This window comes from Myotis yumanensis, unplaced genomic scaffold (genome assembly GCF_028538775.1).
Source record: "Myotis yumanensis isolate MYYU_CA2020_CCGP unplaced genomic scaffold, mMyoYum1.0.hap1 SCAF_7, whole genome shotgun sequence".
NCBI lineage: Eukaryota > Metazoa > Chordata > Mammalia > Chiroptera > Vespertilionidae > Myotis > Myotis yumanensis.
The window spans coordinates 68,116,747-68,141,373 of NW_027223758.1; the positions used below are offsets into that span (position 1 = coordinate 68,116,747).

Below are 24,627 nucleotides of genomic sequence, written 5' to 3' on the forward strand. Positions count from 1 at the left end.
CAAGGGACTCTGACTTCTAAGAATATCATCCCTGCTTTCTCATAGCAAACTTCTGCTACAAACAAATTAGTTTTTGTGGTGAGGATTTACAGTAAGTCGTTCTCTTTCCCTGGAAGATGCATGTATTACTCATCAGGACCCTTTCCATTGCAACTAACAGGAAATTTAGCTCAAACTGGTTAAAGTAAAAAGGGGAACTTATTGACTCACATAACTGGAAACCTTAGGAGTAGCCAGCCTCAAAAAAGATGCCCTAGTGACCTCTGCTTCCTGGTCTGTGTCACACCCCTATGTAGTCCCCTCCCATATGGTACCAGGGTTGGCCTGAGTGACCAATAGAATATGGCAGAAGTGAAGATAAGTCACTTCTGGGATTAGCTTATAAAAGACTGTGACTTCCATCTTGGCACCTTATCCCGCCTCTTTTTCTCTTTCTCTCTCATCACTCACTTTGGGGAAAGCCAGCTGATGTGTCATGAGCAGACCTATGAAGGAGCCCACGTGGAGAGGAGCTGAGGCCTCCTACCAACAGCCAGGAGTGATGCCAGCCTAGGACAGACCCCGAAGCAGAGGACCCAGCTAAGCTGCATGCAGATTCCTGACCCACAAATATCTGCTTTTTAATTTTTTATTTTTTTAATTTGGGAGTCACTTGTTATGCAGCAATACATAATTACTACATACACTGAAATATTTGGGGGTGAAGAATCAGGATATCTGCAAGTAAATGATTCAGCGAAAGTGTGTTGAGACAGAGAGCGATTAAGCAAATACGGCAAACTTTTAACAATTGGTGCACCCATGTGACAGGCACATGATGTTCATGGTACCATACCAGTAACTTTTATATAGGTTTGATATTTTCCAAATTATAAAGCTGAGGAGAAAAAGAGAGGCGTTCAGCCACTGGAGCCAGGCTATCTGGACTCTTATTTACCAGCTGTGTGCCCATGGGGTGACTTAACGTCTCTGTGCCTCAGTTTCCTCATCTGTAAATGGGGATAAAATAGCAGGATTGTGGTGATGGTTAAATGAATTGATGTATGTACAGCTCTTCGATCAGGGCCTGGTTCCCCAAAGAGTCAGGTTTACTGCATCATTCTCACTCTGTGCCGGGAACTGGGCACAGCGACCTGGCAACTAGTAAGCTCACTAGAAATATTTGTAGGATGAATGAATGAAAGAGTCAATTTTCTAATGAGTGGTTTGTAGCCTTCTCTCCGTTTTGAAGAGTTCCTCTGTTAGCTAATGTGGCCAGAAAAATCTCTCTGGAATTCAAGAATTCCAACAGGCCTTACTGGAAGCACGTCCTGAAAAGTTGGATTAAAAAAGAAAAAAAATCAAGGCATGATGAACTGCGTGCATTGGACTCCCAGCTAGAAAACCAAGGAGGAACAGACAATTATAGGTTTCTGTTGCAAACAACAAGGCCATTCTCTAGACTGGCTTTCCCATTGCCAAGCAGAAAATCACCACCAATCCCAAACAAAAGTCTGTATAAGGCAATAGTAACTAATTCTTACCAACTGTGCCCACTGTCCTGGGCACTTTTCTAACTGCCTTACATCTAGTAATTCATTTCATCCTACAACAACCCTAGAAACTAGTACTATTATTCTTTCCGTTGTACAGATGAGGCACAGAGAGGTGCAGTAACTTGCTCAAGGTCACACAGCGTTGGAAGCTGTGATCTCAGGCAGTCTTGGATCAAGTCCTTGTAAATAAAAAATGTGTGACAATAGTAAAATCCTCTTCTCCCTGAAGTTCCTCCTATACTAGTAAGTCCGTGCACATGAATCCAACACCAATGCCCCAACCAGCAGAGGTGCTTTTTCTCTGGCAATGTGAGCTGCTATGTCTGTACTTTTCATATACACACAGGGATTCAGTGCTCTGCTATCAAACTGCTCCAGAGCAGTGTTGTCTTTTTCTTCACAGGGCATGACTGTCATAAATCAAGAGGGTTCCCCATTCAGCCTGGCACTTAGCTGGGCCACTTAAAACCACTTTGGACTTTGCCCTCAACTGACTTTTTCAAACAGCTCCTCAGGCATCACTACTTCTGGGACCTGAGTGGGGTGTTGATCACAAGAGCTTTCCTCTTGTAAATGGAGCCACAAATCATTCCCCGCACAAGAAAGAGAAGACTTCCCCAAGTCACGAAACTGAAATGCCGGTTATATTTATATTCTGGGAGCAACAGAACTGTTGCGGGGTGGGGGGCACCCCTCCGGTTATCCTGGAGAAGTGGGCCAGGGGGAGGAACCAGCCTCATTCTTCTGTCCTGATGGAAAAGTTTGGGGAAGTTTTCCGCGACGTCTTTCTCCCCACCCAAGGAGCAATATTTCATATCCACGTGTTCTGGGGAGAAAGACATATGCCTTTGGAGGAGGAAATAGTGTCCCTTTTGCCCCCAAACCAAATGCTATCATTTCCCCTCAAAGTATCTGATGGGAAAGTGATATTACTGATAACAGCCACCACTTAATAAGCCCCTTCTTAGGTTATAGCTTCACTTAATTATCACTATCACTCCTACTTATTAAAAATGTACTTTTGCTGCTCTTCATAATAATAATATCTATTGACCTGACATATACTGAAACTGTTCTGTGTGCACTTCAATGATTTAATTTATAGCAGCCCTGTAAGGAGGTACTAATATTGGCCCTATTTTTTCAAATGAGGAATCTGAGGCACGAAGAGGTGACGTCACTTGCCCAAGGTCACACAGTCACTAAGTGGTTTACCTCCACTGAAGTACATGGACTACGGTCACCTTTCCAAGTGAGGAAGAGGAACATCGGGAGGTGATGCCCCTTGAAGTCAGTCTTGGTAATAACGGAGAAGAATAACATCACCATTTACTGAGCATTTCTTATGTGTCTAGCATTTTGCTACCATGGTCCCACGAGGTAGGTGCTATCATTAAGCCGTTTCATGGAGGACACCGAAGCCCAGAGAGGTGAGGCAGGTCACACAGCCAGCAGAGCACGGAGAAACAAGGATTCAGATCTGGGCCGAGCGATTCTGTGGGTGGCAGCCTATGCAAACAGATGCTACAAAACTGCTCCCAGGAGGCTGCCCTGCTGGGGCACCAAGCAAGACTGAAAATCTGCCTCAAGCACTCACTCTGTATGTTACAGGCTTGGCTCTGCGTGGAGCTGTGATGCGGGGGAGATGCGCTCCACATACAGCTAAGCTTTTCCTTTCCCGCCTGGACTGCAGCACCAGCCGCCCTCCCCACCCCCGCTCCCAGACTCAGTGTCTCCACTCCGGTCTCCTATCCTTAGAAAGTAACCAGGGACTTCGTTTAGCCACACCCCAGGTGCTCAGCCAATGTTGGATGATTGAACCAATTCCGAAACACAGATTAGACCCAGCACGTCCCTCTTTTAATCGCTTGACATTCGAGGACTCTGGTCACGGACCCTGCTCAATTCTCCAACCTGGCCCCACCCGCCCATCTCCCAGCCCCTGTGCTCCACTCCCCTGAGCTCAGCTCTGGGCGTTTCCTAACCACATCCGCTTACACCTCTGGGCTTTTCTCACGCCGTTCCCTCTAAGATTCCCTTCCCTCTTCAGTTCCCGCGCCCCCTCCTACAAACGCTCACGCAGCCCACACAGTCAGGCTCAAATAAACCATGTTCTTCCAGGTCCACCGGACACCCGTCCTCTGTACCTGCCCCGCATCTGTCTTCACCAACAGCGCCCCGACTTTCCTCTGGAGACCCGCTCGCCGGCTTCACGCTCCGCGTCCACATGGTTTGGACGGAGCTGACGCACCTTACGTTCCACGTAGGGGGTTTAAAGGACCCACGTCTCAAGCCTGGCCAATCAGAGCCTTGCTCCGCCCCCTGGACATTTCAATTGGTTCAGGGATGGCACGTATTTCAAATCTAGCCAATCAGAGCCTTTGCCATGTCTGGCCATGGTGATTGGCCAGTGAGAGTTAATGCTGGCCTTTGGAGGAGCTCTGGGGACAGGGGAACCCTGAGGGTGTGCGGTTGCTGTTTGAAGCCACGTGGGTGCGCGGTTTCCTTTCCCGCCTAGTCACGGAGGTGTGACCGGCCAACCCCGGCTGCCGCTGAGCCGCTGCTTGGCACTGCCTTGCGCCTCTGTCCCCAGCTCGAAGGGGTCCCGTTCTGCCTCACCCTCTTGAGCTAACATTTGTTGAGTCCTTACCACATGCAAGGAACAGTGCCAAACACTTGGCACACCTTCTTTCCTTTAAATCTAAACTGATCCTCGGAGGAAGGTATCGATCAGTCTTCCCATTCTACAGGGGCAGAAACTGAGGCTCATAGAGAGTAAACCCTTTTGCCCATACCTAACAGAGCTGGCGTGTAAACCCCATTCCAGATCTCAGATCCTCGGAAACCACACATGCTCTGATAGGGGAGGCAAAGGGGAGGCCCCAGGTTTGAAGGATAGAGGTATTTAGCCACGTGGAGACCAGGAGGTGGGTAAAAAGAGGGTATACCAGGTGGGAGAACTAGCAGACAAAGTTCTGGTGGTGGGAATTCAGGTGGGGCCGACAGCAATTCCATCTGGCTGGTGTGTTGTGGGGCAGAAGTAGGCTATGGTTGTGGGAGGGTGGGTGTGAAATTAAAAACAATCAAACTACTTAATCTCATCCCACCATCCTCAATTCCTGCGAGGTCTCCTAGCTAGGCAGGCCGAGCCGTTCAGGCAGCCCTGTGGCTTTTCTGGCTGCCGAGCTGGCACCCTGAGGAAATTTCAGGGCATAGAAGATCAGAGCGCTGAGGACACAGTGTTCGAGCTATTTGTGGCCACATGAATTAATAATCTCTTCCATGTGCAAAGATATTTCCATAATTCTACTGAGACTCCTATTGGTGGGGAAGGCGAATGCTTGGATGGCTTCTCCTCGGGACACTCAAGCCAAATGCGGCTACTCCTGCAGGCCGGAGATGATTGCACAGTGGTCAGTGAAAAATCGACCCAAATTGCAACCCCAGGCTCGACAGCAAAGGAGCAGAGTCAGCCACTTCAGAGATGGTGCCCTGAAATATGTCACGGGGGCCCGCGTTCCAGGACTGAGTATGTGAAATAGATACATGTTATTTTACATTTGCAAATAAGAATAACAGCTCAAATAATAATAATTAATAAATCAAAGAAGAAGAATAGCTCATATTTATCGAAACTGAATATCACCTACCTGCCAAGCACTGTTTTATTCACATTATCTCATTTAATCCTCACAACAACCCTATGAGGAGATATTATCATTAGCCCCATTTTACAGAGAAGAAAAGTGAGGCCTGGAGATGATAAGTAACATGCCAGAGTTTCCAAGCTGGTAAGTGTATAAATAAAGGCATTTGGCTCCAGAGCCTGTACTCTCAGCCACCATGCTATCAGCCTACATTTTTCCCCCTAAAGACTTAATTTTTTTAGAGTAGTTTTAGGTTCACAGCAAAATTGAAAGGAAGGTACAGAGATTTCCCTTATACCTCCTGCCCCTACACATGCCTAGCTTTAGCAGCTTCCACCATCAACATCCCTCACTGGAGTGGTACATTTGTGACAATTGATGAACTTAAATGGGTACATTACCACCCAAAGTCCACAGTTGACATTTAGGGCTCATTCTTGTTGTTGTACATTCTGTGGATTTGGACAAATGAAAAATACCATGGACCCGTCTTTATAGCACCACAGAGAGTAGACTCACTGCCCTGAAGATCCTCTGCACTCCATCAATTCATCCCTCCTTCCCCCCAACCCCTGTAAAACCCCTGGAGATCTTTGTACCATCTCCATAGTGTTGCCTTTTACAGAATACCATATAGTGGAATGACACAGTATGTTAACGGCTTTTTTCAATTAGTATTACACATTTAAGGTTCCTCCATGTCATGTCATGACTTGATAGCTCATTTCTTTTTAGCACTAAATAATATTCCAGTCTATTTAACCACTTACCTACTCAAGGACATCTTGATTGCTTCCAAATGTTGGCAATTATGAGTAAACCTGTTATAAACATCTGTGTGCAGATTTTTGTGTGGACATAAGTTTTCAACTCCTTTGGGTAAATGCCAAGGAGTGGAATTGCTGGATTATATGGTAAGAGTATGCATAGTTTTGTAGGAAACTGTCTTCCAAGTGGCCGTACCATTTTGTATTCTCACCAGCAACAAATGAGAGCTCCTGTTGCTCCACATCCTCACCAGCTTTTGGTGCTGTCCAGCCTACTTTTAAAAACTTAATGAAACACCAGCATCTCCTCTAAGATGTCCATAGTCATTAAAAAAAAAAAAAAGGTTTGGTGTGGCTCAGTGGTTGAGCATCGACCTAAGAACCAGGAGGTCATAGTTCGAATCCCGGTCAGGGCACATGCCCAGGTTGCGGGCTCAATCCCCATTGTGGGGCGTGCAGGAGTCAGCCGATCAATGATTCTCATCATTGATGTTTCTATCTCCCTCTTCCTTCCTCTCTAAAATCAATAACAATATATTTAAAAGAAAAGGGTTAATCTAAGTTTTAGTCCATCCTGGGGTAAACTTGGGATCAAATCTGGGCCCACGTCTTCAATCAGCTGGTTTACGAAGTTCAGTATTGAAAAGACTTATCTTAGCTCTCAGCTCAACTGCCCTGCGTGAATCCCTCCCCTTCTCTCAGCCTCAGTTTCCTCATCTATAAAGTGGACATCATGACCTCTAGTTGGCAAGGTGATCAAAGGCAATACACATGACATGTCCAATCACACGAGGCCAGTGGTTCGCAACTGGGGGGTGGTCCTGCCTCCCTGGAGACATCTGGCAACCTCTGGAAACATTTTTTGTTGTCACAACTTGAGACAGCTAATGGCCTCTCCTGAACTCTAGTGCTGCTAAAACATCCGCCAGTGCTCAGCCCCCATGACAGAATTATCCAGCCCCAGTGTCAGTCCTTTATGGCTGAGAAACCCTGTGGCAGGCATTCCAAAGTGACCTATAGTTAATATTGCTTAGGGCCGGGTGGGTTGATACTGACATAAATTCCTAGCACTGCGCCTGGCACAGAGTTAACCCTTCAAAAACAGTTCGCTTTCTCCCAGTCTGCCTCCCTTCCATCAAGGCCAAAATGAGAGGAGAAGAGAACAAGTGTTCATTAGCTTCTCTGTTAGCATGCACCTGTGTCTCCTCTGCAGCATTCCTCAAAATGTGCAGTCTAGAAACCAAGCAACAAACTCCTTTTCTGTCATCTTCTCTCTTCCAGTTATCTTTTGTCTTTTCTGCAGTAGCACCCACCTCCCCATCCTCTCCTCAAACCACACGGAAGTCTCACCCTGGGCAGGGGACAACAGAGCATCGTGTATATGAGTGAGAGTTGATTCTCAAATAACAAACAAATAAACAAACAAAAATAGCGGACGGCCACCCTCTCTTTAGAACGAAGCAACTCACTTCAACTCTCTGAGCCTGTTTCCTTATCTCTAAAATGGGATTAATTAAATACAATAATATTTAAAAAGCTCCTTAGCACAGAATTCAATAAATGGCAGCCATTATCATCTGTCTTTAATTTTTTTAAAAATATATTTTATTGATTTTTTACAGAGAGGAAGGGAGAGGGATAGAGAGTTAGAAACATCAATGAGAGAGAAACATCGATCAGCTGCCTCCTGCACACTCCCCACTGGGGATGTGCCCGCAACCAAGGTACATGCCCTTGACCAGAATCGAACCCGGGACCCTTGAGTCCGCAGGCCAACTCAAGTTCTCTCCACTGAGCCAAACCGGTTAGGGCTCTGTCTTTAATTTTTACAAATTTTTTATTTTGCCCTCGCCGGTTTGGCTCAGTGGATAGAGTGCTGGCCTGCCGACGGAAGGGACCAGGTTCGAGTCCGGTCAAGGGCACAAACCTCAGTTGTAGGCTTGATCTCCATCTTGGTCAGTGTAGAAGGCGACCAACTGATGTGTCTCTCTCACATCAATGTTTCTCTCTCTCTGTCTCTGCCCCTCCTTTCCACTCTCTCTAAAAATCAATGGAAAAATGTCATCGGGTGAGGATTAACAAACATTTTTTTAAAATCAAAGTTTATGTAAAAACATACATGCAGTTTTAAAATTCATATAATAATACAGAATTAATACTTAAGAAAAAGCTCACCTCCAGCCCATTTTCCCAAGGGCAACCACTGTCAACTTTTTTAGCTGTTCTTTCTGGTAATGAACTCCACATCTCCCCAAAATATGCTGACACAGTCATTTCTTTCTTTTTTTTTTCATTTCTTGATGTGTCAGTTTTAGGTTTGATTTTACACACATTCCCCTTATCCTGTTTCATCCAAATCAGAAGCATATTTTCATAGAATCACAGAATCTTAGCAATGGAAAAGACTTTGACATGATGTAATCCTGATATTTCCAGACTTTTACTTCCCACAAACTGGGAATTTTATAGAGGACACAGGAACATCCAAATACAGGAAGAGCATAGAGACAATCTTTCACATAAACATCAATTCTATTTTTTCAGATGAAAACTTCACTCCTCAGTCCTCTCTGCTCTGGCACGTGGAGAACCTCTGCTCCAGTCCTGCCTCCTAGCTCAGAGCTAGAACCGCTGTATCCTCGTCAGCCAGGCTTTGCTTGAATGCTTCTGTGGACGGTCCACTCACTACTGCACGAGGCAGTCTCCTTGCAGCATTAGAAGCTCTAACTAGTGTGGAGTTGCAACTGTCCTTACAGCCTTTTATCGCATGATACGAATTCATCCCCGAGAACTCCGATTTCCTCCAAAAAGGGTCTTTTCTCCAGCCTGCTCTCAACCCACAAGCTTATTCTCCTGCCTCTCGCCCTTCACTAAAGGTCACTCCTATCCCACTGAGCCCCTTCCAGCGTGCGGACGGGATTTTCCTTCACACATTCCTCACCTCCTTCAGATGAGATTCCACGGGACTATGACACTGACCCTTCCACAGTTCGTTCTGAAGGCCCTCTCTTCCTTTCGGCTTTAAGGACAAACTTTAGGTGACTATTATTGTTATTGTTGCTGTTATTATTGGTACAACTTATTTGGGATGGCAAGCACGTCTCCAGGCCCGTCCCACCCCACAGTTCCCTGAGCCTGCTCCAAACCCTCAAAAACAATGCTTCCATTTTGCTATTTTCTCACGTTTCTCTCCCTCTGATGGCCTGCCCGGCCTAAAAGTAGCTGTTGGCAGCAGGATCCGCATTTAAAGTAGCCTGCGGGGGAGAGCGGGGCCAGAACACAATGTGCTCCTGTTGCCGGGAAGAATTTGCTTGTAGTTCAGAGGCAGAGGCCCCAACATTAGCGCGGTGCCACTTCCGGGCCACACAGCCTTCTAGGCCTGTCCAGAGAGCAGTCCCTGAAAGCTGTCCCTTCCCCTCCAGCCACATCCTGACCCAGCAGGGGAGGGAAGGGAGACCCCAGCAGCTGAGGTCAGCTTTGCACGAGCACATGGGACATCGCCATCCCCAGCACTGGTGATTGCACAGGCCTCCAATCTGCAGTGCAAACGTCCCTTTCCCACCCGACTCTCTCCTCAGAGCGGCTTTCCTCAGCTTCCTGTGTATCCTTTCAAAATGACTTTATGTAAATAAGGAAGCAAATATAAATGTATATTGCTATTCACACCACCCTTATTTTTTAAACAAATAGTAGCATGCTACATGACTTCCTTTTTGTAACATTTCTCTGGAGGTTTTTACCAAATTTGTGTCTAGATATATAATAGCGTCATTGTATGTCACGGCTGCATAGTACTCCACTGCGTGGATAGACCGCAATCTATGGAACCAGTTCTCTCTCTGTAAGTACCTGGGTCCTTCCTGAACTTCCATGGTTATAAATAGGCTACAATAAAGACCTACAGGTGTTGTCTTGCACATGAACAATTGCAATAAATTCCTAGCAGTGGATGCTAGATTAAAGGGTGGTTGCATTTGTCATTTGGATAGATCCTGCCCAACTGACCCCCAAAGAACCAGACAGACACACACCCCAACCAACAATAAACGAGTGTTTGCTTCCCCACAGCCCGCCAGCAGAGGATGCTAGCAAATGCTGGGATTTTTGCCCGTCTTCTGGGTGTGGTTTTAATTGTATATCTTTTACTTTAAGTGACGCTGAACATCTTTTTACATATTTAAAAGTCATTTGTGTTTCTTTTTCTGTGAGTTGCCTGATCACATATTTCTTCCATTTTTCTACCAGATTATTGTTATTGTTTCCTTATCAATTTCTCTCCAGAGTCTGTGCCTGCCTGGTGACTCCTTTTGTGATTCAGCGAGAATCAGCAAGTGTTTGGTGTTGACAACCATCGAGCACCAACTTGAGACTTTCTTCTGGAGTTAAAGAAAGTGAACGTGAATGGAAATGAGGCTTTAAAAATCACTGAGTGATTTAATGTTATCCAATTCTCTCTTGGTGTATCACCTAAAAACCACACGGAAGGCTGGTTTCCCATGCTTTGGGACATACTGGTTTAGTAGACAAGAGTGGGGGTCCTGGAGAGATTGACTTCTGTGAAAACACCGCTTTCTACTGATTTGCTAAGGGTCTTGGGGCACCTTCCCCTCCCTGAGCTTCCACTTCATCTTCTGTGAAGATGAGCATGTGAACCACACCTGATGTTAGGGGTCTCTAGGGAGTAAATCACATCCCATGCCTGTGTCTCGCTGTTCAATAAATGCCACATACTACTATTATTATGAAATATAGTTTTTGCTGGTAATAATTTTTATGCTTTCATTTGGAATTAATTTCAAACTTACTATTACAAAGAATACTTGTATTATCTCTTTGGACGCACCTGCTGTTAGCATCTCATCCCATTTGATTTGTCAATTGCGCTCTCTCTCTTTCTCTCTCCACATATGCACACATATGCATGCACATACATACCATCTGTTTTTTTCTGAACCATTTAATAATAAGTTATACATACATCATGAAGCTTTACCCCTAAGTACTGCAGTGTGTATTTCCTAAGAATAAGGGCATTCTCTTACATAATCACAGGACAGTTATCAGCACCGGAGAATGTAACACCATTACAAATATCTTACCCAATCCACTCTCTGAATCACAACTTGTCAACTGACTCATGTCCCCGACGGCATGTCCCCTCCGATGCAGAATCTGGTCTAGAATTAATTGCAGTTACTTGTCATATCTCTTTAGGCTCCATTAGCATTTCCCCTGCCTTTCTCGGTCTTACAACATCGGCATTTTTGAAGAATAAGGTGCCCTTTTGGAAACAGAAGGTTCACATCTGGCTTTGTCTGCTGGTTTCCTCACAATTACACAGGTTATGCGTTCTCGGCCAGAACACTACTTGGCTGACAGTGAGTCCTTCTCAGGGTATCACATAGCCACCCTCCCCTTAAGATGATGTTAATATCCACTCACTGTAGCATCTGATTTGGCCGCCTTGAAATTAATAAGACATCGATGGGGAGATCCTTTAAGAGCATGCCAATATCCTAATCCTCATCAACATACCCCACCCCAGATTTTGTATCTATGGGCGACTCCTGGACGAACCAGTCTTTACCATAATGGTCACAAAGTGATGTGTTTCAAACCCAGCCCTCTCCCCACACTTCCAGCTGGTCCTTGTCATTCTACTGTAAACAATAAACTGCCCTCTCTCCTGTTTATTTACTTATCTATTTATTATTGATATAGACTCATGGATTCATATTTTCTCAATGGTTTAGAAGTCAAATCTGATGCTTGTTCCAGATGAAAGCCAGCTGTTACATTTCAAAAGTCACTTATTTGAGTATAAAACCATCCAGGTCCCTATAAACGTTTTCAGAATGTAGAGTACATAAAGTGAAAAATAAAAGTCTCCGCCCACCCCCATTCCACGTCCCATAGATACCTGCAGTTAATGATTTCCCTCCCACCTTCCAGAACTTTCTATGCATCTAACATTACCAGGAGTCTTCCCTGACCTCGCTTGGGTTGTTCTTCAAATCCCTTTGCACTCCCCTCCTCTGGGGTGGAGGTGCCCTGGTTATGAAAAACTGCTCTTCCCCAAAGTGAAAGTTGATGAGGATGCTCCCTCCAAAGAGGAAAAAAGCAAACTTGCAGTCCTTCCCTTCTGTGCCTCAGATCCTTCATCAACAAAACAGGCCAATGTTGTCTCGTAGAAATATGAGTCCAATTGCTACGAAAGGCTTTCGAGAGTGCTTTATAAGTGACAGCGAGTTTCATTACGGTTAAAAGAAGCAGGGCAACACAGTAAGTGAGACCAACTGTGTTAGTCTGTAGCAAGTGGGAGAAAGTCCGTTTAAACCTTTTTGAAGCAAATAAAAAAGAATTGAATAGCCTGTGGCTCTAGCTTTTGGGATAGCTGGAAGCAGGTGCTCAAGTGCTGTCCTCAGGAGTCTTTTGCTCAAGGGATGTCATCAGGACTCCACATCGTTCCCCAGGTCGCCTTCATCCTCAGGCTGGCCTCGGCTAAGCAACTTGGCCACCTTCTGCCAGGTTAGCCACCCAGAGCAAAGGCGGTACCTTTTCCCCAAGAACTCCAGCAAGGTTCCCAGGACTGGCTCCCGCTCAACTTGAGTCCCGTCCCTGTCCCGGAGCCAATCCCTGAGGGTCGGGGGATGGAATGCTGTGTCTGGCTGGATCTATACCTGGAACTGGGGAGTAAGGCAATGCCCTGAAGATGCAATGGGAACCAAAAAGGGAAGGAAAGGAGAGGATACCAGAAGATGGAATGGGAGCTAGTCTTCATTCACGTTGGAGGACTGCAGCTGGAAACAGGAGAAAAGAAGTTGGGGATGTCCTTTTAAACTGTAAGGTGCTGCACAGGCATAAGAGTTTATACTCTGGGCCTCAGCCCGGGACCTAGAACCCAGTCCCAAGTAAACATGGGGGCCCGTCTTGTCTCACCTACTAGTCTCTAAGTTCCTTGAGGGGAGGGCTGGGGTACTTCAGCCCTGAGTCTCCACAGCTGCTGTCACAGCGCCCCCACCCTGGAGGCTCCCCAGTTAAAAGCCAGCCAAAGTCTGGCCCCAGCTGGATGCCCTGGCAGGGTGTGGAGAGGTGGCACCTGGCCAGCTCCCAAGCCGGGAAGAAGCGATAGGGATCTACAGCGGGCAGACCTTCCAAGGTGAAACCCCATGCAGCGTGTGGTTACGATTACCAGACGGACGAGAGGGTTCTGGATTGGTCTAGAAAAGGCAAAGGCAATCTGCATTGTGCTGAAAGCGGAACAGCCGAGCAGAACCACAGGCATGCTGGCAGCTCCTGTTTCTCCCAGAGGAACGGTGGCCCTGCCTCCCCAGCGGCACGTGGAGTGAGGGAGACAGGCCTGCCCTCACCCCCAGGAGGGAAAACGGTGAGTCCAAGGGAAGTCTTGAAACCTCAGACCATTTCAAGAAGCAGCCGAAGTTGTCTGAGGATCCTCCGACTCGAGGATCCCACCAGCTAGAAAGTCACAAAAACGAGAAAACGCTGGGAGAACCAACACAAGAGGCTCCCATTTTGGTCTGCTAAGTAACGTGTTTAAAAACCACAAATGTGACCTTGTATAGCCATAAAAAGAAACCAAGATACCTTTAAAATGGAAAGGAAATAAAAACAACAGTCCATTCTTTAAATTGAACCCATCTGGCTTTATGAGATGCTCTGGACCAACCTCCTTCCCCTCACTTTGCTGTGGGCCGGATCAGGTCGTGGGCTGACCTGACTCCCGGGTACTGGTGTTGGTACGGTTGGTGCTTGGCACAAAGTTCCTAGGCTTTGTGCAGCCTGAGAGTCATGAGTTCGAATCTTGGCTTTGCCATAATCTACAGGGTCACTTGGCCCCTCTGAACCTCAATTTCCTCATCTACAAAAGGGGCCGCCATTCCTGCCTTGCATGATGTCTACGCATTCAGTCGCTGCTATTTCCTGAGCACACTCTGCTGGATGCTGGAACTACAACAATGAAATGACAGGCACCGTTTAAAAAAGTCAGACAGAAGTATGCAAAAGATCACACAATTATGTATTTAATGGCAAGTTCAGTGCTCTGAGGAAGTACAAGACGTGACAGACTTTGGGGTGAGCTGACCCTCTGACCACTTCCGAGTATTGTGAGGATTAAATGAAACCAATCATTCCTGACTTTGTCACATCCCCAAACCACTGTACTGCTTACAGATTTTTCTTTAAATGGACTCTTATTCTTCTGTAAGTAAATTGAGCCTCGTTCTAAGAACTACCACTCATTTATGTACTTGATAGGCTATCTCACTCTATTTCTTCCTGACACGTGCTGAAGTGAACATGTCAGTATTGAAAGGAAGTTCCCAAGCTCACTTTGGAAAGCAGAAAGGCAATCTTCTCACGAGGTTCTGGCACACAGGTATTCTGGAGATGTTTTTCTCTTTTCTCTTGGTCAACTCGCCCAGACAAAGAGTGATGGTCATTTTTAAAAATTTGGTGTCCTCAACCCTTCTCTCCATGAGCCCTCCAGTAGATCCCAGAAAGAAAGTCAATCTTAACCCAGCTCCTGGATAGACCCAGACAGGAGAGTTAAAACCACCTTGGTTTTGCACCCTGGCTTAAATTTACAGCAAAGTCCAGAAGCGGCAGTCCCAGAGCCAGGGAAAACCCACTTTCGTCCAATTCTATTCAGGGGAAATCCCATAAATCAAGAACACATCACATATGCTCGCACACACGCGCACACACAAGCACACTCATACTCTTTCTTGAGCAATTAAAGATTATTTAAACTTTTAAAAAGTTTAAAAATTCAGTTTAATAGCATTTCAAGTTCAGAGAAGTGGGGCAGATTAAGGTCATAGAAGTTTAATTCTGCCTTAAAAAAAATAAGTGGAGACGATGGCCCTGGCATGCAGGGCCCACAGCGTAATGCTGGCAGAGAAGGGAGGGTAGAGTCAGTGAGTGAAGGGGCTGGCTCCTTCAACACTGATGTATTCTGTTTGCATATTAAATTCATAGAAATTTCTTTCCTTACCATAATAATGCTTTGTACCATTAGGTGTGTGTGTTTTTTAATTTGATTTTAGAGAGAGAGGGAGAGAGAAAGAGAGAGAGAGAGAGAGAGAAACATCGATCGATTGCACAGGCCCTGACAGGGGATGGAGCCTGCAACCTAGGTATGTACTTTGACCAGGAATCCAACCCATGACCCTTCGATATAGGGGATGACACTCCAACCCACTGAGACCCATTGGCCAGAGCTGTACTATTCGTTTTTAAACAAACAGCCATTTCATTTCATCTTTTATTTCTTCACTAGAGGCCTGGTGCACGAATTCGTGCACAGGTGGGGTCCCTCAGCCTGGCCGGTGATCAAGGCCTATCGGGGGGCTGGCCAGCCTGGGGTAGAGGCCATGGGAGGTTGGCTGTGGGAGCACACTGACCAGCAGGGGGCAGCTCCTGAGTTGAGCATCTGCCCCCTGGTGGTCAGTGAACATCATAGCGACCAGTCGACCAGTAGTTCTGGTCGTTCCGGTTGTTCGGTCGTAACGGTCGCTTAGGCTTCTATATATATAGATTTTTGACAAAAACACAAATTCAAGAAATGTTTTACTTTCCTCTTCATTCCACCATAAGAGGACCAGGAAAGGAAGCTCTGTGACGGTAACTGACATTCAGCCCCAGTGTCCAGAGATACTAGAGGGAGGGGTGGGGACTGTGGCAAACTGAAGACGTGCTCTGCTACAGGAAGTGGTCATTACTGCGAACCTCAGCTGTCACCATGCAGGAATGCAGACCTCCTTTGGCTGATCTCCCACTGGACCAAGAGAAGCCAGAAATCTGGGTTTTTATATGGAATCTCCTGATTTTTAAATGCTGGCAACTCATCCAAATTAAAACACCCTCAGGCCAACAAAAATACATCTGTGGGGTAGAGGTGGCCACAGGCTGCCTGCTTGTGACCTCGGACAAAGGAGAAAGAAAAGGAGTCTGGAATCTAGAGATCTGGGTCTGGCGGAGGCTTGGAGACCAACAGAGCGTGTGGCACTGCTCCCTGGCCTCTCTGAGCCTCAGTTTTCCCATCTGTATCATGCCAGGGCGGCCTAGATAATAGCCATGCTCTGCCACCTCAGTCTGTCCGCAAAAACAGTGAATGGAAAGACTGGCGTATGGACACCAGGAAAGTGGGGCATAATTTGACACCATTTCAAACACTGGTAATTCAACGAGAAATGTTTCTCTTCCCCAGCTGAGGTTTTTGGAGGCAGTGGGCGTGTTTTTAAGAAAACACAACACACCAAGTCAGGAATTTCATCAGGAAAAACGTGGCAGCCCCGAATGGGCTCACATCTGGGGATTTGCTTGTTGAGAGAACATGCCGTTCTGTCTTCGACAAATGACAACTCAAGGCAGGAGGCTCTGCGGGGCTGAGGTCGGCTCCTCTGGGAGCCTGGGGAGCAGAAAATGGCCAAGGACCGGCCGCCTGGTGCGCACAGAAAAAACACAGTAAGAGGCCTCCAATCTCCAGTACCCCCGCCCCCCCGCCCGTTTCTGCAAAAAAAAGAAAGGAAAAGGCCAAACCTCAAAGCTCTCAGTCACCATGTGCTTCACAATCCCCGGCCTACCACAGCTTCTAAGGTAACTCGGCTTTTGTCTAAAATTGAGCCTAACTTTCTAATTCCCTCTCTCAAACAATGATAGTCCTGAGATACCAGCACCCCCTCCCTCAGCCCCACGTGTGGGTGCGGGGCCAGGCACAGTGCCCCATGCACATCATCTCATTAAATCAGAGTGGGATCCTTTAATAAGCCCACTCCACAGATGAAAACACTGACGCTCAGGCAAGGAAAGCTGGTAAGTGGTGGGTTCAAACCTATGTCGGCACAAAACCAAAGCCTTCTAAGCTATCAACTGCTCATTTCTTTAAAGTGAAAATTTTATAATGGAATATTAATCTTCATGGGGTTAATCCAATAAAATTGTCACGGAAAGAGGCTGGCGATGGAGTCACTGAGCAGAACCAATGGTGCTTGCAGTAACGGCTGGAGAGTTCTTTCTGCACAAGGGAGAGGGGCTCGGTTCCTCTGTTCGTTCCTTTTCGGGTTTCTTTCCCTCCATGTCTTCACAACAAAGGGGAGGAGTGGGGCCGGGAGCGCCCAGCGACCACGGCAGGACAGCACAGTGGCAGCGAGGTGGGCTCAGGCCTGGCCATGCTGGTCAACCTCCCCGGGTCACTGTCACCCCCTCTCTAACACAGGATAATGAAAGAACCCACCAGTGAGGATGGGAGGCCATGGTGCATGTAAGCACTTACTCAAGCCGGTTCACAGGAGTGCTCCGACCTGCTCCTCCCCCTGCCAGCCCCATCCTCCCAAACGCCTGGGCAGGACACCTTGCCCAGATCATTCCCTCAGCAAAGGCCATCATCTCCACCTTCAAAATATGTCCAGGGTCACCTACTCTCACCACTCCTGCTGCCACCCCCCTGGTCCAAGTCACCGTCACTTCTTGCCCACACAGTCTCCTCTTGGATGTCCCTGCTCTACCTTCGCAGTCTGTCCCCACGGCAGCCAGAGGGATGCTGCTCGAGGTAAGTCAGATTCTGTCCCTCCTCTGCGTGGAGCTCTCCTAGGGCTCCCGCCTCATTCAGAGTAGAAGCCAAAAACCTAACCATGGCATAGAATGCTCTGGCTACTTCCCTGACCACATCTCCTGTCCCACTCGCCTCACAGCTCCAGCTACAATGGACTCCTGGCCGTTCCTGAACACACCAGGCTCTATCCCATCAGACCAGCCATGGTGAAAGGAGCTTGAAATCAGCCACGATGAGAGTATTTACACAACAGGAAGTGGCAAACACTACAATTCAGTGCGTTTGCTTTCAAGAGAGCCAGATTACCAGCACAGCATCGCAGTGACCACTATATTTTAAACTAAAATTAAACTAAAAACACTACTCTCTCCTAATACTCCCTAGTCACCTACCCCTGCTTAATTTTATTCGCAACACTTAACACACTGTTACACTAAATATATATTTGCTTATGTCCTTGTTTATTGTCTATCTCTCTTCCGCCAAAAATACAAGCTCCAAGAGGGCAAGGTCGAGGTAAGCTTTGCTCTTAGCTTCTTGTCAAGTGCCTGGAACAGTAGCTGCCTCATACTAGGTGCTCAGTAAATATGTGTTGAATGGATGACTGGCCCCTATGATCATTATTATAAGGAAACGTAAGCATGGATGATATTTCAGACCCCGATGGAACTTGGAGCACTGGTGAAAGTCAAAAAGAAAACATCACGTGGTCCACAGTACTAGCCACGGGACTGCTCTCCCTCCCTGGACATTCGTGTCTTCTTGGTTTTCCATGGCAGACCCCCGCTACCAATTGCGAAGATGCAGTCTTGGGGAAATTCACTCTGGGGGCTGTAGCTTCACAGAACCGGAGCTGGAGGAGGCATCCATGAGCCAGCCTTGATAGCTGCCCATTCACCACAGTAAAACCTACAGTTTGCAATTTTTTTCCAAGTAGCATCTACCATGGCCTCTCTAAGGTACAAGTTGAGAAATTCTCCAAAGACTCTAAGACTGTTCAACCTCTCTTCCAATGCTAAATTCCTTCTCTACCATCGTAGACAGGCCGTCTTAAGTGGCCTCCACAGTTGGCAAGTCCACCTATGATTAAGCCAAAATCAGCCAACTCATAACCTCACTGCCAATCTGGGCCTACAGGGACATAATTCAGATCAGTTTTTCTTACTTATGGTGAGAAAACTCTTTTTTTACTAAACTGGTCGTGGGTGCCTGGAGCTCAGGAAACGATTTACTTCTGAAAGGGGTGAGGTCCATAAGTGGACTTGTTAAATGCCATCCTATAATGCATAGGACAGACCTCCACAACAAAAACTGTCCAATCCCCACTGTCCACAGTGTCTATGCTGAGGAAACGTGACTTACCCAAAGACACATGCTTTTTTTTCTCATTTCCCTAACACTAATGACCAACTTGGCTGATACTTCATTTTCATATTTTTGTGGGAGACTTGGCTATGGGAAACATGTCCTTTTCCTCTTAAATCTACTCTAGAACAACCATCTCAACAGCAAATGGTGACTGATCCTGAGCCTAGGGTCCGGGAGACAATAGGGAGAGGTGGGGATTGCGGTGAGCTGAGAACTCATCCATCTAAAAGAGACAACCATTCCCCAGCCCCAGTCAATTGAAATCATGTGGAAATGTGGGCACAGTGTTGACAGATCTTCTGATATTTTTAATGGAAGCCAGAAATGTGCATTTTTGTGTAAAATGTCCAGATTTTCAAGCACTGGCTCCCTTTTCTGTTTTAAATATTCTGCAGACCAAATAAAACGCATCTTGGTTGCTGGCGTGCAACCTCTGTTGCATCAGATGTTACTGCAGTGTCACTAGGCGGAACATGGAAAAGTCCAGCGGAGGCAAGAATGGAGGGCAAAGCTCAAAGGAGGAAAGGAACCATGGGCTGATCACCGGAGGCCCAAGAACGTGAGCCCCACACAGCCGGGCTCACTCCTTCCACTCCAGGTGATACCGAAGCATCTCCAACTTCTCTGCCGAAGTCCAGTGCATCCCCCAGGCTAGGCTGGAGTGTCCCAAAGACGGTGCGGATTTTGTACAAGACGCCATGAAAGAGATGACCCCCTCTGAATGCCCTTCTTTGAAATAAGATAATCCTCTAGGGTCGTGGGAACAGTGAGTAGCATGCCTTAAAAGTTCCAACCTCATAGGAGTGTTTGAGGAGAAAAGATGATTCACCCAGAGCACAGCGCAGCACCCGGGAGGACTACAGAATTCACACAGGGCCCTGCCGGCCAGTAGGAGAGGAGTGGAGAGGGTCTAGAGCGGCATTAGAATGCAGTTTTGGGGGTCCACCGCCCCACTCTCAGCAAACGTTGCTGACTGCAGTTTGGAAATCTAACCCTTTCCTACTCCCTCCCTAGTTCCAGAGGTGGCACACGACCAAGTATAGAATCCTTCTGAACTAAGGATTGATTAAGAAACGGGTACGGCACCTACATTGGAGTTCTTGAACCAGCTGTCCCTGAATGCAGGGCTCCCCAGAACTTTTCATTTCCCCACGTCAATACATTTCCTTTTGCTGAAACCACCTCGAAAGTAAGTTTTCTGTTACTCACATGCAGAACAATCTCAACAGCTATGTGGCCCCTTGGCCGGGATTTTGCTGACCCTGAGCTTAGGGGTGGGGAAGGCGGACTATGGATCCAGTGCCGTCAGCTTGGACATCTCGGTTCTTTAAAGCTCTGAGAGCTGAGCTCACTTCCGCACCCCCACTGCCCCTGCCTAATTACTCACCTTTCCAATCTCCTTATGGATCCTTCACGGCCCCCCTTCTTTCCACTTTCATGTCTGTAGCCATTGGAAACTATCACCCCGTCCCTTGCAATGTGAACAACACAAGAAATGCTTTGCCATTCTAAACAGTGGCTGACAACCATTTATAAAACCTGCAAACATTTCACCACTCCTAAATCAACCCCAGATGACAAAATCATCATCATCATGCAACTAACGAAAACCCGGAGGAGGGTGAATTTGGACCACGTTGCCATTACCCATGATGAGGGTGATCAGGAAAAAAAATCCTGAGAAAGACATAAAAATGAAGCAAACTGATTGCTCCTTGGAAGAAGTCTCAGCCCCCCTCCCCAGGAGACTCAAGTCCTACTTTTTCCTGGAAACAATTTTTTAGCATCTCTTGGCATTCTTCTGGTCAGGAATTGGTAAAAAGAAAAGGAAAGAGAGAACGAGAGAAGGCGCAATGCCTTTTCACTGAAATTGGATTCCTGGGATCTGAGGCTGTGTTTGGGAGAGTGATCACACACTGTGAGCAAGTACGTGCGTTTTGGTGATTTAAAAATCAGGACATTTCTCATAAAGATCCAGAGTGTAGCGTCCTTTGAGAAATCAGCATACATGGCAATATAGGGTCTTCATTCCGCACCGCCCTGCCCTCTTCATTAACTTGGTTATCTGTCTGGCCACTTTGGGTATCTGAGCTTGCAATGATTGATTTCAGATTTAGTTCCTATGTATCTATTAAAAAATCATTTCAAAATTATAATAATCCTGACTTCAGACGTGTCTGATTGAATGGCTGTGGGATTCGAATCATGGCCCTACCTGACCAGGCCCCTCCTCCATGACCTCATCTGCCCCTGAACCACTTGATCTCCCCCAGCTCCATCAGCCTCCAGGCCGCTTCCATCTCAGAGCTTTTGAATGTGCCCTTTCTAGAGTGATCTCCCCCAGATATCGGCACCCTCCCTCCTTCAGAGCTATGCTCAGTGGCTGCCTGCTCAGTGAGGCCTCCCTGTCCCGGGTACATTCTATCTACCTTCTCTCGATTTTTCCACACAGGCTTGTCACCATCTGACAGTCTATGTCCCTTACATGTTTATGTGCTTACATTTGGTCTTTCCACACTTAATTGCAGCTCCATGAGGGAGCCGGTTCAGGTTGTGTTTGTTCACTATTGTATTCTTTGTGCCCAGAGCAGTGTGCCTGGCACACAGTTTTGAATGAATGAATGAATGAATGAATGAGGAAGCTCAGTTTTCCATATTCAGAAGGAAATGGAGGTGGGAAGTGAGGTGGAGGTGGAAGGTGAAGGAGGCAAACCCAGGAAGTCTGCCCTGCTAGTCACTGAAAATCAGGCAGACCTTTCTAGAGAAAAAGACATTTTCCGTGACAGAAGAAAGGGAATGAGAAGAAAAATGAAAATCCTGAAATTGGAGCCTATGGCAGCATTGCAGTGCAAGGGTTTTGATGTGTTCTTCTCCACCCCTGAGCCATGCGACCCAAAGTCCCACCTCTTCTTGGGACAGGGTGGGGGTCTGTGTCACGGACTGGCTTTGTGACTACGGCAAGCCCTGGCCCGGGGCCTCAGTGCCCTCATCTGTTCTAGGCTGCCGACTGAGCACTTGTCCTGGCAGCGTCTCACATGGGGAGGCAAAGAGCCAGTGTCTCTGGCTGGGTCTGAAGTCACCTGGAAAGACCCGAGCTGTTTTCCAGCGTGAGCCTCACGTCCCAGGCACGCTTCCCTTCTCGTCCACAGCAGACTGTACCAAAGTGCATTTGTGTCGCCCAAGCAGATGTGACTTCTAGAGTTACTTTTTCCTCGACGGGCCATCAATAGCATTTAACCATCACTTTTGCCGTGTGCCAGGGGTTCCCCTCGGCAGGTCATAGTTGTTAACTCTTACGATGTGGATTCACTTCATAAATGAGGAAACTGAGTCAGTAACAAGTTAAGTAAACCCAAGGTTATGTGGCTAGTAAGTAGTAGACTCTGGATTGAACCTGGACAGACCAGTTTTTAACCCCGACATTATGCTGCACTTGAAAGTTAATAGGACACACGAATACATCCTTGTAAAACACTGAAAAATTACCGCTAAGACTAATGCTGCCTCTGTTTCCCTCTCACTCCTATCACTAATTAATTAATTAATTGTCCAGTTAAATGAAGGTGAAACAGAGGGTGATTTAATTCTTCCTGTGGTGGTTAAAGAGGCAGGGAGTGCAGGAGTTATGAAGACAACCTCTGGAACCATCCTCCTGCATACAGAGTCTGGCACTGCTGCTTACTCACTGTGTGACCTTGAGTAAGTCACTTAACCTCTCTGGGCCTTACTTTCCTCTTCTAAAATGGGAATTCTAACAGCACTTCCTTGGTAGAACTCTTGTGAGGAATAAATGAGTTGGTGCCTATACTCATTCAGAACAGATCCTAGCATTGAGCAATCACTCAAGAGGTTATTTTTATTAACATTATAGTCATCCAAAGGGTAGTCATTCTTCTTGTAAAGATATGAGACACAGGCTAAATGTATTCAGACACTAGCGTGCCCTGATACAACTTTCCCAACATCCTTGAGAGACCTCATTTGTTTCATTTTATTCCCCTGAGAACAGAGTGTAGAAGTTCCGTTCTGGTTAGAAGGATGGGTATTTGGACATTCATTCATTGTCATCAGCTTGCGGGGAAGAGCTTTAGAAGTAAATGATTTCATTTAAGTGAACAGATACTTGGAAAATGTCACATTTTCAGATTTGTGTTTCTCAGACTTTGCTCATGAATCTGCCACACTTGGGTGCCACTTTTGCTAGTTCATTACCTGATGGACTTGATTTTAAACCGTTTTGGTCTTAAGCATTTAAAGTGGGTGAAACCATTTGTTTGTAATTCTTGTTCTACCTTTTCCAAATGCATGAGAAAATAAAGACAAAAACATGCAAAAACGTCCATGCATGTTTTCAGTGAATATGGAGAGGGTGCACACCCCGTTGGCAAGAAGACTGCCCTTCGGAGACTAGTGGATCTTTCCAGAATGTGTACAGTCTTGAGATGCTTCTACCTGAAGAGCAGTCGGGAATAAGTCCTGGGGCAAGAAATCTTCACTTTCCTTGAGTACTTCTGGGGGTGTGGGTGCAATTCCACAGAACCCTAAGCACACCAATCTCAGAACGCATAGACTGTGTTCCCGCCATCAGTGTGCTTATGTTGTATAACAAACCCCAGAGAGACAGCACTTGCCCCATGAATAGGGGAAGAGTGTGGAGCTGAGAGGACGCCAGTGACCTGCCCAACTTCACACAGCAGGTGGGGGCTGGAGTGTGGAGTCCCGCTTCCCCAAGAGCTGCCCAACCTCTGACAACTCTGCTGCAAGGCCCTGCACGGTCGCCAAGGGCCTGGCCTGGTCTGAGGAGGAGGACACAACCCCTTGGTCGGCAAGACTCCGCAGAGATTCTTACAAAGACTGTCACCTAGAGAAGGCTGCCACAGCCCACTGCCCTGACTTTTTCCACTTGTTGTTTGAGAAAGAGTCCATCCATTCTAATAAGACAGGTAAACGTCCACAAAGACTCGGGCTCACTGAGGATCAAGGACACTGCCGCAATGTCAGAGTCGGCCATAATTAACCCACCGAGGGTCAGGGAGAGGTCTCTGCGAGCGTCCGTGTGCTTGCTCCAGAAGGGCTGCAGGTCGTGCGGGGTCGGGCCTGGGCTTCGGGCCAGAGGGACCTGGAATGGAATGCCACTGGACAGCAGCTACTCCCCCTGTCCCAACCTCAGTTTCCCCATTTGTTAAACAGATGCACACACGTCATGGGATTTTTGTTGTGGTTGTAGAGAGGATTAAATGAGTTTTGCGAAGGTGCCTCACACATCATAACTCCTGTGAGAGACTTTTAAATCCACTTCTTCCCTCTCCAATTCTCCTCCCTGAATATTGAGATTATGTTGATTCAAAACTCTCAGGTAAAGGCATACTGGTATCCTTTAATTCTTCAAAGTCCCAGAAGCCTGGGGAAGTTTCATTCATGCGAGAATGACACAAGGTTAAAACACCCATAGGGATATCTAACTCTACACATTAGCATAGCCCTATGCAACATTTAATCTCTGTTCTGGGAATAGGGAAACTGAGGCACAAACCGGCAGCAGGGCTCCCAACTCCTGACTCTCAATCATGCACTGAACTATAAATATAAGCGAAGACCAGGATTTAGACGAGGTTGACTGGTAGAGGCTATCAGATCCGGGACATTCTGAGTAGGCACCAGTCAAAGCTGGGGTTAGGTGCGGGCCATGCGTCCTTGGCAGGATAAGGCAGCAGGAAAAAAATGAGAAAACTTTT

General features: G+C 46.8%; 1 protein-coding gene across 2 annotated transcripts in view; it reads right to left on the reverse strand.

Moving 5' to 3' along the window:
* The window catches only part of EYA2 (EYA transcriptional coactivator and phosphatase 2), a 211,470-nt gene that overhangs the window by 176,923 nt on the left and 9,920 nt on the right, over positions 1-24,627 (reverse strand). Inside the window, exon 1 of one of the 2 annotated variants that reach the window (XM_070421593.1) lies at positions 20,280-20,350. The exons of the other annotated variant lie outside the window; for it this stretch is intronic. The gene's annotated coding sequence lies outside the window, so the exon portion shown is untranslated. Of the gene's footprint in view, positions 1-20,279; positions 20,351-24,627 lie in introns of those variants that run through there. 2 annotated transcript variants of the gene reach the window in all.